Raw genomic sequence first — 16,021 nt, forward strand, 5'->3', positions numbered from 1 at the left:
TATATTTTCAATGGCAGTGTATCTAAATATTTCCTACTGTTTCTAAGGATATTTGAGCTTCACATAAAAATATTTTACAAGTATAGTACTTAAAATCTTTTACCAAATTTCTGAGTTGAACTTTGCATAAAATAGTGTCTGTCTGAATTCAATAATATTTCTTCTAACTAAATAATGTAAGGGTATAACTACAGGTACTGACCCAAAGACCCCCCCCCAAAAAAAAAAGAACCCAAAAGAAAGAACCAAAAAGATGCTATTATAACCCCCATATCATAGTTGGATTTTACACACACACACACACACACACACACACACACACACACACACACACACCCCTTGTGAATGGCCACGGACATTGAGGTATTTTGTTTTAATGCTTGCCTTAAAAGTCAGTGAACATTTTTATTCAATCAATATTTTCAAAACTGAACTTTGGCTCTTCTTTCTCAATCTGCTCTACCTGCAGTCTTATCCATCTTAATTTAGTATAACTTTATCAAAGAATATAATAGAAGAGAGAGAAAAAGAGAAATTGCTCTTTCCTAGATGAAAAGAGTCAATATTGTAATTCTGGTTTCTTCCAAAATCCTACCTTGATTTTTTTCAGCAGGGAATAGGGAGCACAATTTTAAGTTCCTTTGGAAGGAAAATGTGAAATTCCTGCTTAGATGTCATGGCTCTGGAGATACATCCCTAGCAATTGATCTTCCCTATTCTGTATAATTACTGCTAATGATAAAAGCATATTCTGAGTTTCCTTGTGAGGAGTTCACTGAAAAAACTCAGATATAATTTTCATTAAAGACATCAATTAAATCATATATTTTTTTTCTATAGTACTTATCTCCCAGGGGTAAATAAAAGACAGTGATGTAGCACCAACCAAACATGCAGAAAAAAAGTTTCTCAGCAATGTCAAACATGACTCCTTCCCTAAAAAGAAACATCTTATACTGCATAAACAAAAGGTCAAAACTGTATCAGTATTCAGAAATCTCAAAGACCATAAAATTTATTCACTATCAATATATACCTGGATATTTATAGTTAAAAACTATAATGCACATCAACCAGTACCTATATAAAATTATATACATTCAATAAGAGTTACAAATCTTAACAGTAGAAACTTCATCTTATAGCTTTTTTTTTTACCTAGAATGTGATCTTGTTATACAGCAGACATCTAATAAGTGTTGATTATGGTTAGGAATTCATTTAATGAGAATAGAAACCATTCAGATGGAAACTGACAATCTTATGCAATAAGTTCTGATAACAACTGTGTCCAGTTTTTTTTTTTCTTTTTTCTGGTTCTGGGAAAGAAACCCATGGCCTCATAATATACTAGGCAAAGTGCTTTGCCACTGAGCTACATTCCCAGCCCAACTGTGTCAAATTTTAATGAGGCACCACTGACCTGGATTCCCATCTGCCAAGCCCTGTAGCCAGCCTACGAGTCCCTGCCTAGAAGAAGCAGCAGAGCAGTGGAGCAGCAGAGTGGCAGCCCAGGTAGGTTGCAGGAAGGGTGGCAAACACAGCCTTCAACCCCATGGACCTCCCTCCCCCATACAGGCCCAGTGAGCCAAGGTGCTCTGACCTATCATCCTTCTCCCACCAGGCCTGGTATGGAGGACTGCTGCAGAAGCCAGCTCCACACAGTGCTGCAACCCCCATCCCATGACCTCGACCTCCACTTCCTGACCTGTGAAGAGAAAATGGAAGTGGGGCAGATCTGAATGGATGTTGGATTCAAGAATTGACCAATAACATTAGTAGGTTTCTAAACCCTAATTAGCATAAATGTGGAGCAATAACATTGCTACTTTTTCCAATCTCTAATTAGTATAAGTTTGGACCAATAACAGTGACCCAAATTCTATACAAACCCTTAAATTAGCAGTCAGATGGAGAAAACCTGCTGTCGGGCCCCCTCTCGTATTGCCAGAATTCTGTTCCTGTTTCTATTCTTCAATAAATCCTGCTCTTACAGGCAGTCATCCTGGTCTGTGGATTTCATTCTTTGAATTCAGGAGACAAGAATCCAGAAAGAAGGAGAAATTGATGGCGAGCTGCTGGGGTCTGCTGCAACCCTGGAGGGAACAGCCCACCATTAAGAGCTGCAACACTTCTCACCTGCATAGGCCTGCAACCTATGGGCAGAGGTTAGAAAAACTCCAGACTCACCTGCCAGTAGAGGCAGAAAATAATTTCATTTCAAAAGTCTGGTTTCACCATAACATGATAAATAAAACAGTTTTCTTGGTTTGCTCACTTAGTATTCCAGGACAAATTACCTAACTTTTCTTTCCTCCTCCTCCACGTCCTCCTCTTTCTTTCTGATTTCCTGTGGCTATAACCCAGATGCACTCTATACTAAGCTATGTACTCATCCCTTTTTAATTTTTATTTTGATACAGAGTCTCACTTAAGTTGCCCAGGATGGCCCTGAAATCATGATCCTCCTACCTCATTCTCCCAAGTAGCTAGGATTATAGGTGTGCACCACTACACCTGGCAAATTACTTAATATTTCTGTAATTCAGTTTCTTCACCTAGAAAATGAAGGCAAATGTCTTCGCTATTCTGGTCACTAGTACACTAGCGGTTCCTATTTTCTGAAACTATTGTGAAGATTGATTGCAATAATACTTTATGTGTAAGTGCTTACCACATAGAAACTGAAGTGGTAATTATTATTAAATCTTTACTGATCAATTTTTCCTTACAGAATTAAATTTCAGCAGAATACTTCCTTGGCCTCTGGGGTCTTTATTTTAACTTCTCGTTCCAAGACAATCAGTGGATCCTATCATTCAGACATAGTGATTAGTTCAAGGATGGACATCTGACATAGTCTGGACCATTAAGACCCAAGGAAATTTGGGTGGGACATTTCTTAAAAGTCTTTGGAGGTACAGGGGCCTATGTAGCTCAGTGGTAAAGTGCTTGCCTAGCCTGCTCAAAGCCCTGGGTTCCAACCCCAGCACTCAGAAAGAAAAAAGATAAAGGAAAGTCTTCCTGGAGAACTATAAGGAGTCAGCTGTCTTCTGCTTCACATGAACATGTCTTCTGCTTCACATGAACACATAAGTCCCTGGAAGCTTCCTGCTGACATTTTTCAACCACAAAGGGGAAAAATTGGGAGGATAAGACAGGCAGTCAATGCCAGAGAGCAGATAGGAGGCAATGGAGTCTTTGGTGACACTCTTGAACCCCTAAACCAACTCTCATCAAATGTCTTCCTCATTTAGAGGCCTTCCAACAATATCAGAAAATTATTTCCTTTATGATGTAAGCCACTTTCTGTAACCTGAATATTTCTCACTGATAAAGGCACTTCAAACTCAACAGGCTCCAAATTGGATACACAAATTCCCCACTTTCTCCAAGATAGAAAGATAGATAGATAGATAGATAGATAGATAGATAGATAGATAGATAGATATTGTGATCTTTTTAAGTGATAACAAAAATAAAAAGTACATACATTGTTAATGGTGCCTTGTGGAGGGATGTGTCTTCCCAGATCTTCCTTATTACAATAAACAGACAAATAGTCACTGATGAACAAACTAGAAATTTCCCTTTCTAGCTTACATTCCAAAACAATATATATATATATATATATATATATATATATATATATATATTGCATAATATAGATAAACCTTATCTTCTCTATTCCCTAAATATATTCAATCTTTCCACTGATCTATTTTCACTGGCCTCACTGTCATCTCCCTCCTGGGCTCCTTCATACCACCCTAATTTACCTCCTTGCATACACCTTGCCCCTTCCTTACTTTGCCTGCCCACCTCTTCAATGTCATTTTTTAACCACTCTCTCCACTCTAGCCACACTGCATTTCTTTCAGTATCTCAAACATACCTTGTTTTTTCTTTTTTTTTTTTACTTTCAGAGCTTTGGACATGTTTCTCCCTCTACCTGGAACATTCTATTTTCTGAGTTTTAATGAAATTTTCCACTTATTCTTTGGCTTTTCATGTAAACATAACCTCCTCAAGGAAGCCTTCCCTCAACAAGTTTGGGTCCCTCTGTATCCTCCTCAGACAGTATCCTGTACTATGCTGAATGTAATACTAGGACCACCATTTACTGAGTGCTTCCTATATGTCAGGCCACTTGACAGAGAGTTTCCACATTTTGTGGATGAGACAACTGAAGTTCAGAGTGTGGAAACTTTTCCAAGGGCACGTAGTTAGAACATGCCAAGCTAAAATTAAAATACAAATCTGTTGTCTCTAAAGTTTTTACTCTGCCCACTACTTCATTTTATCTCCCTTGATTCACTGATATTCCTGTAGAATTCAGTGAACTTTAGTATACTCTTGTAAAGTTTCTCTGTAAAGTCTCAAATTACCTAAACTTATATTTAGTAAATATTGACCAAAAAAAGGTCTTTTAAAAACAGTATTATAAGAAAATAACCCCCAAAAAACAAAGGCCGAAAGGTTTCTTTGATAAGCAGATGCTGATCCGTAATGGGGGGTGGTGGGGTGGAAGGAAGAATGAAGGAACTTTGGATTGGGCAGAGGGGTGTGAGAAGAGGGGAGGGGAGGGAGTTTGGAGGTGGGAAGGATGGTGGAATGAGACATTATTACCCTATATACATGTATGACTACACTACCAGTGTGACGCTACACCATATACAGCCACAGGAATGCGAAGTGCTTCATTTGTGTACAATGCGTCCAAATGCATTCTACTGTCATGTATAACTAATTAGAATAATTTTTCTACAAAATAAAATAATGATGTTATAATAATGACATTATAATAATATTACCATATAGCCATTAACAACTTTCCCTTTGTTTTGTAATAATATGATTCTTTAAAAAATACAATGTAATCACTTTTCTTTGTTAATGAATGTCTGGGGCATATGGCTTTACATATGACCAGACCTTAACAGCTGTCTCAGGAGCAATCTTGAGAACTTCATACCATTTCCTCTCCACAAAGAAATGACGCCATCCTCTTTCACCATCACTATTAAATGGCTCACCATCTTCACATTCTTTGTTTCTACACTCTGGACCTTTGAAAGGAAAAGAAGAACTCTAAAGAATCACAATACAATTTGAAGAACTTTGAGAGTCTAAAAAGTGTTGCACGTTTCATCTGGAGGGAAAGCCTTGCTATTCTGTTCTGGTGATCAGACACCTTAGGAAGCATGTATATTTTGTTTAATTCTGCAGTTTCCAAAGACATGTTAGATTAGGGACACTGCCCAATATGCCATAAATGTGACTGCGATATAAACTAGAGGATTGCATAGAGGCTACAATACCAGTAAATGGCCTTATGAAAATAACTTTTGTAGTGTACTGGTGGGTAGTGGGCTGCCACAATCTCTGAAGAAAAATGGATACCTAGAATTTGCCTGTCAGAGTGCAAATGTCACCATCATGGGTGCATCTCCCCTGTCTTGGTCTTTAAGAAAATGAGAAAATAGCTAACAAGTGGCTGTGAGACCTTTAACAAGTGTGATCAGTATGGTCTGTGTGGGCAGAGGAAAAAAGATGGAATCTAACTAAATCTGTGACCAACAGACCAGGGCACATATTGGAAAAAAGATATTCAGTTTAGCTTTGAGAGAGTGACAGAGAATGTGCTCTATACATTGAACACATTGAGCATTAAAGAAGAAAAATCAATCCCAGAACAATGTGATCCAGCATGTGAGCGAAGACAGCAGGAGAAGAAAACAAATTAAATATAGTCCAGAAAGAGAAGACGCAAAACTGGTTTTTAAATAAGAGGTATTGAAAAGCTATTTGTTAAAAGGCGCTAGGATTCAGGCCCTGTCACCAGGCCCTAGAGCACCTCGGCAACCATGACTGGGCTGCTGAAGAGGAAGTTTGACCAGCTGGAGGAAGACTTCTCCTCATTCTGCTCCTCCACCTCCTCTGACTGTGTCTCTCCTTCCCGCTCCCCAAGCTCTTCAGTCTCAGGTGAACAGAGCCCCTGGGGTCACATGCCCCTAGCTGAATGGGATTTCTGTGGTTCCCAAAGTTTTACCCTTCGGTCCATTTTGAAACCAGCTCCTCGGGATTGCCCAGGCCATGTTGCCTTCACTGGGATCACTATCTTCTACTTCCCACCATGCCAGGGCTTCCCCAGTGTGCCCAGCCGTGGTGGCTGTGCTCTGGGCATGGCCTCTAGCCACAGCGCCTGCGCCACTTCTCCTTGTGTGAGTTTGCTCAGGAACAAGTCCAGGCCTGGTGTGAGACATTCCTCCAGTGTTTGAAAGAAGAGAAGCTGGAGATGCTGTGATGGAAGCTTTTGGCCTCTGGAGAACCTGAGGGGGAGGCAGGCCTGCCACTTAAAGTGGATGCCATCATTGATGCCTCTGTGGAAGAGGACTTGGCAGTGGCTGTGGCAGGCGGCCGGTTGGAAGAAGTGAACTTCCTACAACCCCACCCAGTTCAGGGAGGAGTGCTCTGCTGTGGACTGAGGGTGTGCAAAGGATCCACCTCAAGTAGAAACAGGAAGTGCAGGCTCTGCACCAATCCGGTGAGAACTGCAATAGGGTCTGTGACCCTGAGACCTGCAGCTGCAGCTTTGGCGGGTATCAAGTGCCAGATGGACCACACAGGGTTCCTCTGTGGCTGCTGTAAGGAGGCTGTGAGAACCCCAACGGCCTTGAGGAATTTAATCAGGCGCATGTGCAAACCCATTTCATCCACACACTCACTAGACCTATGGGTGGCTAGATCCTCTGGACTGTGAAGACTGTAATTTATTTCCATAATTTATTTGGAGACTGAAGCAGCTTTAGCTGTGCCTTTTTGGCTGGTAGGTAGTGCTGGGGGCAGGGTCCCTTTTGTCCTGCATCCTGTCCTGCCTGGGCTTTGGTGTGTACCAGGTGTGGATACAAGCCCTGTGATCTCCTATTAATTGCCTGGTTCAGAGATGGCTGTGAAAGCAGGCGCTGGGCTGCCAGTTGTGACCAAAACCCCTTTATGCCTGTCCCACCTAGCCCCTCTGCTTCTTGCCCTCTGATCTACTTTCTCCCCTCCAAAAGGAAGTGGCCTCCATTCCCAGCCCATAATATAGGAGGGGGATACTAGATGCCCAGAAAGGGCAAGGGGCTTGCCTTGGTATGAACATCCCCCATGCAGGGCTTTGGAGCACTGCACTCCATCTCAGCCCACCATGTACCCTGAGGCCAGTTGCTAAGGGGTGGCTCCTTAAGGCTTTTATGCCCTTTGCTGATGTTGAATTATGAATTTTGAATCTTACATCAACTTTTATATTGTCCCATTGTCAGAACTATAATTTATTCATTTCTCTGTGTCTGTGCCAAGAAAGCTAGGCTCTGAGCCTGTCCCTTTACCTAGGCAGTCTTGCCATCCTGTGCTATGGGAACACATTGTACCTGAGCTGACAGGTACCAATAAAGAGGCTCTATTTAAAAAATAAAAAAGCTATTTGTCTCTAGGGGCTAGAGCAGGCCACCAAACCTTGCACTCTGACATTTGGATACTTAGTGATTGTGGAGGAAATCAGCAAAATACCTGCAATATATATGTGAGAGGAAAGGAGGAAAAACTGACTAAAATATGAAGAACAAAAAACTAAGAACCAAAATGAAAATATCTTGTCTTGTCCATTGTAGCTAAAAGACAATCACCAATTTTATATTGAAGACAAAAAGGTGTTTAAACTCAGAATGAAATACATGTTTTGTATTGCAACAATAATAAGTGTGTTTGCTTTAATTATATAATAAATCTACATAAGGGAGCCAATATACAAAGCCAGTATACAATTAACATTCAAGACCAATATTCAACAAAAGGACTTGTGGTACATAATCATTAAGTGAAGCTCTTGCATACACACTGCCTATTGCACTAGTTTCTCTAGCCCCAGGAAGTTTCAGAGGGTTCCACATTGAAGGAGTCCCTGCTTGGGTGGCCAGTAACCAGTCTACATACTTTCTTCCTGCCCAGTTATCTTCTCATGTCATTGCTGGATCTGTATTCAGAACAGATCTAAACCAAGACAGGGGAGATGCACCCATGATGGTGACATTTGCACTCTGACAGGCAAATTCTAGGTATCCATTTTTATTCAGAGACTGTGACAGCCCACCACCTGCCAGTACACTACAAAAGTTATTTTCATAAGTCCATTTACTGGTATTGTAGCCTCTGTGCTAGCCTCTAATTTATATGGATTACTAAAAATTTTTAAAATCACTCCTCCTATTGAGTGAAGTCAAAACATAATTTAAGTGACATTCTTTGAGTGACATTAAAAAGTATATCAATTAACCACCAAAGCATAACAAACTACCCTACAATATTTAGTGGCTTGAAACAACCATTTTATTTGCTTGTGATTCTATGGATTAGCAATGTGGACTAGGCTGAGCTAGACAGTTCCGCTATTTTTTCCTGTGGTGATCTTTTTATGTGACTATCATTTGGCCTCATGATATATAAACGAAAAACTGACAGCCATAAGAAAAGGCAAGTTCTGGAAGGTATCTATAACTTGACCTTGGTGGCTCAGCCTCAATGTGAGAAGTCTGAGAAATGTGATGGAAAGAAGAACCTTGATCCTGCCACACAGAGAGGGGAAAGAGAAACTGGCAAAGGAAACAATGAGACTACAAAAACCTCTGTGGAATATTCAAGAACATAACCCACAGGGAATTTATTCAGGCATTTCTTGGGACTCTTTGCCTCATAAGGGAGAAAACATAAACAGGATGTTATGTTTTAGATATGAGGTGTACCCCAAAAGCTAATGTGTGAGATAATGCAAGAAAGTTTAGAGGTTAAATGCTTGGGTTATGAGAGCCTTCACCTAATCAGTGCATTCATCTTCTGATGGGGATTAACTGGGTGCTAACAGTAAGAAGGTAGGGTGTAGCTGAAGGAGTTGGGTCCTTAGCCTTTGGACTTTATATTGTCCTTGGTGAGCAGAGCTCTTTCTGTGCCTCTTGGTGCCCTGTCCTGAGCTGCTTTCCTGCACACTTTTGCCATGATGTTCCGCCTTACCTTGGTCACAGAGCAATGGAACTGGCTGTAAATGGACTAAGACCTCTGAAACCATGAGCTCCATGTAAACTTTTCCTCCTCTAAAATTGTTCTTTTCAGGTCTTTTGGTCACAGCAGAAAAAAAAAAAAGCTGACCAAAACACAGGATGTGCATACTTCTTATATATATAAAACTTTTGTGGGAAAAACATTTCTATACTCTATAGAAAATCCATATCAGCTTCCTAAAATATCCAGTGCTTCATTATTAAGTATGAAAGCATGACAAAGAATCATGGTTTATCTAGGGAAGAGGGGGATTACAACATAAAAAAAAAAACTGAGGAACTGAGGTAAATAGAATTACTAATTCCAGAAAAAAATAATTACAATTCGGGAAACTACAATTATTTAAACACAACAATATAAAGTGGCCTCTAGTATACCTAAAAGAATTGAGATGCTAATTAACATGAAGGTAGAGGAAAGCAAATTCATTCTATCTTCTTGAGCTGGGACATCTTTGTCTTCATGCTGTCAGACACTCAGGACTCAGAGACTTAGACCAGTAGACTCACCCCTCAGCCCAATTCTCCAGTCTTTGGTCATGGACTGAGAGTTGAACCATGGTCCTCAGGCCTGTGGATTTGGACACTAGCAGGTCTCCTGGTTCTCCAGTTTGCATACAGTACATCACAGAACTTCTTAGCCTCTATAATCACATGAGCCAATTCCCATTATAAATCAATCACCCTCTTCTCTCATTCAATGAGTTATAGGACTGAACACAGCTGACAAAATATGCACAGTGAAAAAAATAAGACTTGAGCCCCTTTCCCCTGCTTCGAATTCAGAATATCTGCAACCAAGCACACTTGCTTCATCTCTATTTCTGTAAAAATTAGAGAGAAATGTGTTCCTCAGTGGCTCAAAAAGGTAAAAGTAGGTAGTGGTTGTTGCTAGAGGCCCATAATTTCTGCCTTAAGTACAACAATGGAAAGAGTGGAAACCCTCCTCACCTCCTGCCACAGCTATATCACGAGATCCATAGAAAGTAGTCCCCAAGGCACAGGCAATCAATTTAAGGCATGGCCTACTTCAAAGGGACCACAACCAATTACAGGTTCCTGGGAGAGAACAAAGGGTTAGTTTAACTCCAGGACCAGCCTCTGTTTCTTCATGTCACAATTTTTTATTCTCTCCATGAATCAAAAGATGGTGCAGGTCCATCACCCACCTTCAATAAAAGGGGAGACTTTCTAATTTTGCCCCTCCCTAGAACACTAGTGCTAGATTATTAGACTGTGTTCAATGATTTGTTTACATATCAATCTCCATCCATAGAAATTGTGCATGCATAAAAAACAGTATATTATTAGGTTTTTGTAACCTCAAGATGAGTTCAACACCTGGCAGCTACTGAATAAATGAATCCAGATAACTGGCAATAGTTTGCACATGAGAGTATAAAAAATAGTATTGACCTGTCTAAAATCTTCTCTATGAGAAGCATCACATATTATTCATGTTACTCAAAAACATACACATGAGCCATGCAACACACCTGCATTAGGATGTTTAGACATTCCATTGGTCCTGTGCATGTTTGAGCACAGGTGGCAGCTATGCCCCCAGCCAACAGGTATTTCCACAACTGGCCAGGTTTTCTTTCCTCATCAATGATATCCTGAAAAGTCCATCTTTCACCTATATCAGTTCCCTGTTAAAACAAAATAAATAGCAACTAGATGGTCTCAAATGAAAGTTTTATCTCCTCATAAGATCTAAGGAATGGTGTACATATCTTTCCTCAAATATTGTGCTCTACCAACCAGTATAATTTTAAATAACTTATTATATTGTCAATTATAAATTAATAATAACTATATTATCATGTTTAGGATAATCTTTACCAATTTTAAATATATTTCATTTCCAATTGAAAGTTATTTGTCTAAGATTGAATACAAAAAATAATCTTTCAAATTCTCATAAATATTTTTAGCTATGGCAAAACTCAATTCAAACAAACTACTAGTGAGGTAGTAGCTATTTAATTGACAATAATTTCAGAGTCTCTTTAGAGTTCAAGATCTAGTGAATTGCTATGTTATCTTCAGTCAGACTATAGTTTAACAAAATAAATATGAAATATATAATACATATTTAAAAGAGTTTTCTTTTAAATCTTGACCTACAGTAGAAGTGGTGAAGTCTGATCATTTCTACGTAGTTCCTAAAGCAGAAAATAAGTTCTGCTATACATGTATCATAACTTGGAATTTTTGAGGGGCCAGAAGATTGGTCACATAGATTTTGATTAAGAACCTGGGCCCAGGAATTAGATGGAATCAAATCCTAACCTCCCTAATCCTAACTGAACAACTTCTCTGGGCCTCAGTTTCCTCAAATGTGAAGTAGAAAAAATACTAATTCCTTCTTTGTATGATTGTTAAGATAAATGACAATCCAGGTACAGTGGCACACACCTGTAATCCCAGGCTGTTCTAGAACTTGTGCTTCCCCTGCCTCAGTCTCCCAATTACAGGTACACCACAGCCCCCAGCTACAACACAGAATGTTAAGAGAAACTTCAAGTGTTGAAGAAAGAAACAGATTTCATGAAGAAACAACATACATCACAGCTTTGAAATATCAGTTTCAGTTAAAGTCCTTTATTTTCTACTGTTAATCATAACAGCTAAGAAAGTACGGTGCTTAACATGACAATTTTTTAATAACAAAATTTTTTAATAACAAAAAATTGTTATTCTAAATGCTTTTTATTTTTTAACTTCTTTAATCCCCACAATGACCTAAGGCACAGGTCACATTGACATATAATTTTATAGACTGTGTTACATTTTTATGCCCATGACCCATGACATAAAATAAACAAATAGTAAAAAGAGACTACTTACAGTAAAATGATTTCAGTAATGAACAATTTCCTCAATATTTCTGACAGATTTCAATAGGAAATTCTTCTTCCATTCATCCCAGTCCACTGTCATTGACCCATCAAGATCCATGCTATACATTTTTTTAAAAAGAATATGCTCAAATAGAAATTGTGATTCATAAATTTCAAAAACATCAACAATGACATCAAGTCAGAACATCTGAATTATAGTAGAGCTGTGTCCATTGTTACTTTTGTGATATAGGAGGTCACCTAACAGCCCTAAACTCCAATTTATGTGGGGATAATTCCTACAATAAGGAACTATTCAAAGTATTAAATGAGATGATATATACATTGTCACCATAAATTATAAAGAACTGCAGAAATGTAAGTCTGTATTATTACATCCAAATCTGCCAGTGCTTCTTCTTCAACATTTCTCCTTCTTTCTGCTTAAAACCTCATCTTTTAACTTCTTTTCATTGCTAATCTCTCTAACTATGGAGTCATGCTGACAAATACCCTTTGTTGTTGCAGATTTTAAAAGACAAATTCCATTTTTATGGATCTAAAATATCTAATATCCAAAATGTCAAAAGAAATCTGAATAGCCATGGAATTATAATTCCCATTGAGATGATACTGTTCAAGCCCATTTCAAGAATTTTAAAAATTGCCATTAGAGTGAGGCACAGTGGCAGAAGCCTATAATCCCAATGGATTGGAATACTGAGGCAGGAGGATCACTAGTTCAAAGCCAGCCTCAGAGAGACCCTGTCTCTAAATAAAACATAAAAAATGGCTGGAAATATAGTTCAATGGTTAAACACCCCTGGGTTCAATCCTCAGTACCTCAGTCCAAAAATATTCCCATCAAAGAATTTCTCAAATAACTAAATGAAATTAAGAATTTGAAGAAAGACAGCGAGATACATTGCTTTACTAATTTTGGTTTTAAATTTTTGTCTCAGCCAATTTAAATCCAGGGATTATTTTCAGGGATTATTTTCAGGGATTATTGCTAATCCTAAAGCATCTCCTCAAGCCACCAGTTCAATTCCTAACACTCATTCTCAGGCCCCAAGTCATCCCAATTCTTCCCAAAACATGAGTGCTCAAGCAGTTTCATCATAAATAAATAAAAACAAAAAGACTCTTGTCCCCACCTTCCCCACTATCACTCTGTTTCTGTCTCTGTCCTTGCAGCAACACTTCATCAACAGTTATCTACCTTGTCTCCAATCTCTCCTTGCCATTTTTGAACCCACTAAGCTCTCACCACCATTATTCCACCAATGGCTTCCACAGGGCTAAATCCAGTGGTCTATCCCCTGTCCTTGTCTTTGCTTATCAGAGTCATTTGACAGAGAGAACTACTGGTTTCCCCTTTTATCTCTAGTTACTCCTTCTGGGTCACTTTGACTGATTCTGCCCATCTCCCGTCTCTTAACATTGGAAAATATTAGGACTCAGTATACTTTATTCTCTCCCTGATCATCTCTCCAGCCTCATGGCTTTAAAGACTTTCTGAAAGTAACAACTCACAAATCTCTAGCTGGGGTGTTCCTTTGAACTCAAGACTAGTAGTTCAAGTTGCCTACTTGGCATTTTTACTTAGATGTCAGATTAGCATCTGAAACTTAACAAAAACAAAACTAGATTCTGATATGCACTCTGTCCTAACCCAGCTTCTCTCACAATCTTGTCCATCCCACTACATGGCAGCCCCAGTCTTCTAAGTGCTCATATCAAAACTCCTAACTACCCTCTTTTGAATCACACACATGACCCAGAAGTAAATCCTGTCGCCATTTCAAAATATATCAATAATCCAAACAGTTCTTACTTCTTCCATCCTAATACAAGCCACCCTCAAATTTTGTCTATTATGTAAAACTGTCCTAATTGCTCTTTTTTATTTCATCCTTACCCTAGCTACTCTCAATACACCAGCCAGAATGAGGGTGTTACAACTTATGTTAGATCATGTCACACACCTGTTTAAAACCATCCAATAATAAAAGTCCAAGTCCTCACAATTTCCTGCAAGACCTCATGTGATCTGGCCTGTTACCTCTTCAATTACACACCTCCTATCATCCTCTTTCTCATTCACTCTATTCCAAACCCCCTTCAACCCCTATCTCTTCCTATTTTCTTTGTCTGGAAAGGTCTCCCCCAGGATTCATCAAGTCTTCCATGTCACCTCCTTCAGATCTACTCAAATGTCACCTTCAAGGTCTTCTCTATTTACCATGTGTAAACTGTAGTTTCTACCTCAACACACACACACACACACACACACATCTTGAGCTGTTGGTTCCAACCCCTCCCAGTCTGCTATAAGCCACCTCCTCTTTCTCTACATCATGTGCAACATGTCCTTCTCTGACAGATATTCTTCCTCAAAGTTCACCTATCCTTAAAAAAATAAATAACATTTAGACTTGCTCATTTGTTCTTTCTTTGTCTCATATTTCTAAAACAATAAACCCAATAACAGACCTCACCTCCTCACCTCCCTTTCATTCAATAGCCCTCTGCAGTCTGATGTAGCCCTTTGTCACACTGCTGAAACTGCTTCCACTGAGAAATCTCCCAATGGACATTTTTCAGTATTGATCCTTTCTGTTAAAAAAAAAAATCTAGGATTTAGCAGGGCTGCTGTCACAGTTGTTGCCGCAGCCCCCACCTCTGCCGCTGCCAAGGCTCAGTACAAGGGCACCCCAAGTGAGGCAGGATGCGCCAAAAATCTGATGAAGAAATGGGAAGAGCAGTGGGGGCAGATGGAGCAGAGGAAGCAGCGGGTCACAGAGGAGAACATAATGAAATCCAATATTGACAAGAAGTTCTCTGCACACTATGATGCTGTGAAGGCAGAGCTCAAGTCCAGCACTGTCGGCCTTGTGACCCTGAGTGAATGAAAGCCTAACAGGAAGCACTGGTGAAGGAGCAGGGAAAGCAGCTGGCCAAGAGGGAGCAGTCAAAGGAGCTGCAGCTAAAGCTGAAGAAGCTTCGAGAAAAGAGCGCCAAAAGGAGGCCAAGCAGAAGATCTCTAGCCTGTCCTTCACCTTGGAGGAAGAAGAGGAGGGAGACGAAGAAGAGGAGGAGGTGGCCATGCATAAGGAGGAGCTGGAAAGGGAAGAGATCACCACAAAGAGAAGGAAATTGGGGAAGAACCCAGATGTGGACACCAGCTTCTTGCCTGACCAAGACAGGGAGGAGGAGGAAAATCGTCTTTGGGAAGAGCTGCAGCAGGAGTGGGAAGCAAAGCAGGAGAAGATTAAGAGTGAAGAGATTGAAATCACCTTCAGTTACTGGGCTGGCTCTGGACACCAGCAGACAGTCAAAATGAAAAAGGGCAATACAATGCAGCAGTTCCTCCAGAAGGCACTTGAGATCCTGTGTGAAGACTTCAGTAAGCTCAGGTCAGCAGGGTTGGGGCAGCTCATGTACACCAAGGAGGACTTAATCATTCCCCATCATCACAGTTTCTGTGACTTCATCGTTACCAAGGCACATGGGAAGAATTGGCCACTCTGTAACTTTGATGTTCATGATGATGGGTGGCTACTCAGTGATGCCACTGTGGAGAAGGATGAGTCTCATGCAGGAAAGGTGGTGCTGAGGAGCTGGTATGAGAAGAACAAGCACATCTTCCCTGCCATCTGCTGGGAGCCCTATGACCCTGAAAATAAGTGGGACAAGTATAAGATCCAGTGAACATCTAGAAAGTGGTTTGGCCTCGGCTGTCCCTGGTGCACCCCCGTGTCTCCAGAACTCAAGGGTCTGACTCCCCTGCGACTGTGCTGTTGTGTGCTAGGAGGATGGTAGCCACTCATCTCCTGGCACTGTCATTGCTTTTTTCTTTTACAATAAATAAGTGCTCATGTTAAAAAAAAAAAAAAAAAGAACTAAATAAATGAAGATGTAGTGTTTATGAGAGAAAATTTAATATTATAAATTTGCCAATTCACCAGCACAGTGGCTTACAAAGATGAATATCTTATTCATATATGTGTCCTTTATAATTTAGCAGTGGGATCTGCATTTGGGATGTCACTGTCCTTATTCTGGGACCAATGTATCCAC

At 39.9% G+C, this 16,021-nt stretch overlaps 1 pseudogene; it reads left to right on the plus strand.

The window, feature by feature from the left end:
• Positions 1–5,867: 5,867 nt before the first annotated feature.
• On the plus strand, positions 5,868–15,652 carry LOC113175354 (protein FAM50A pseudogene; annotated as a pseudogene).
• Positions 15,653–16,021: the final 369 nt, after the last annotated feature.

Source organism: Urocitellus parryii, chromosome 11 (genome assembly GCF_045843805.1).
Source record: "Urocitellus parryii isolate mUroPar1 chromosome 11, mUroPar1.hap1, whole genome shotgun sequence".
NCBI classification, from domain to species: Eukaryota; Metazoa; Chordata; class Mammalia; order Rodentia; family Sciuridae; genus Urocitellus; species Urocitellus parryii.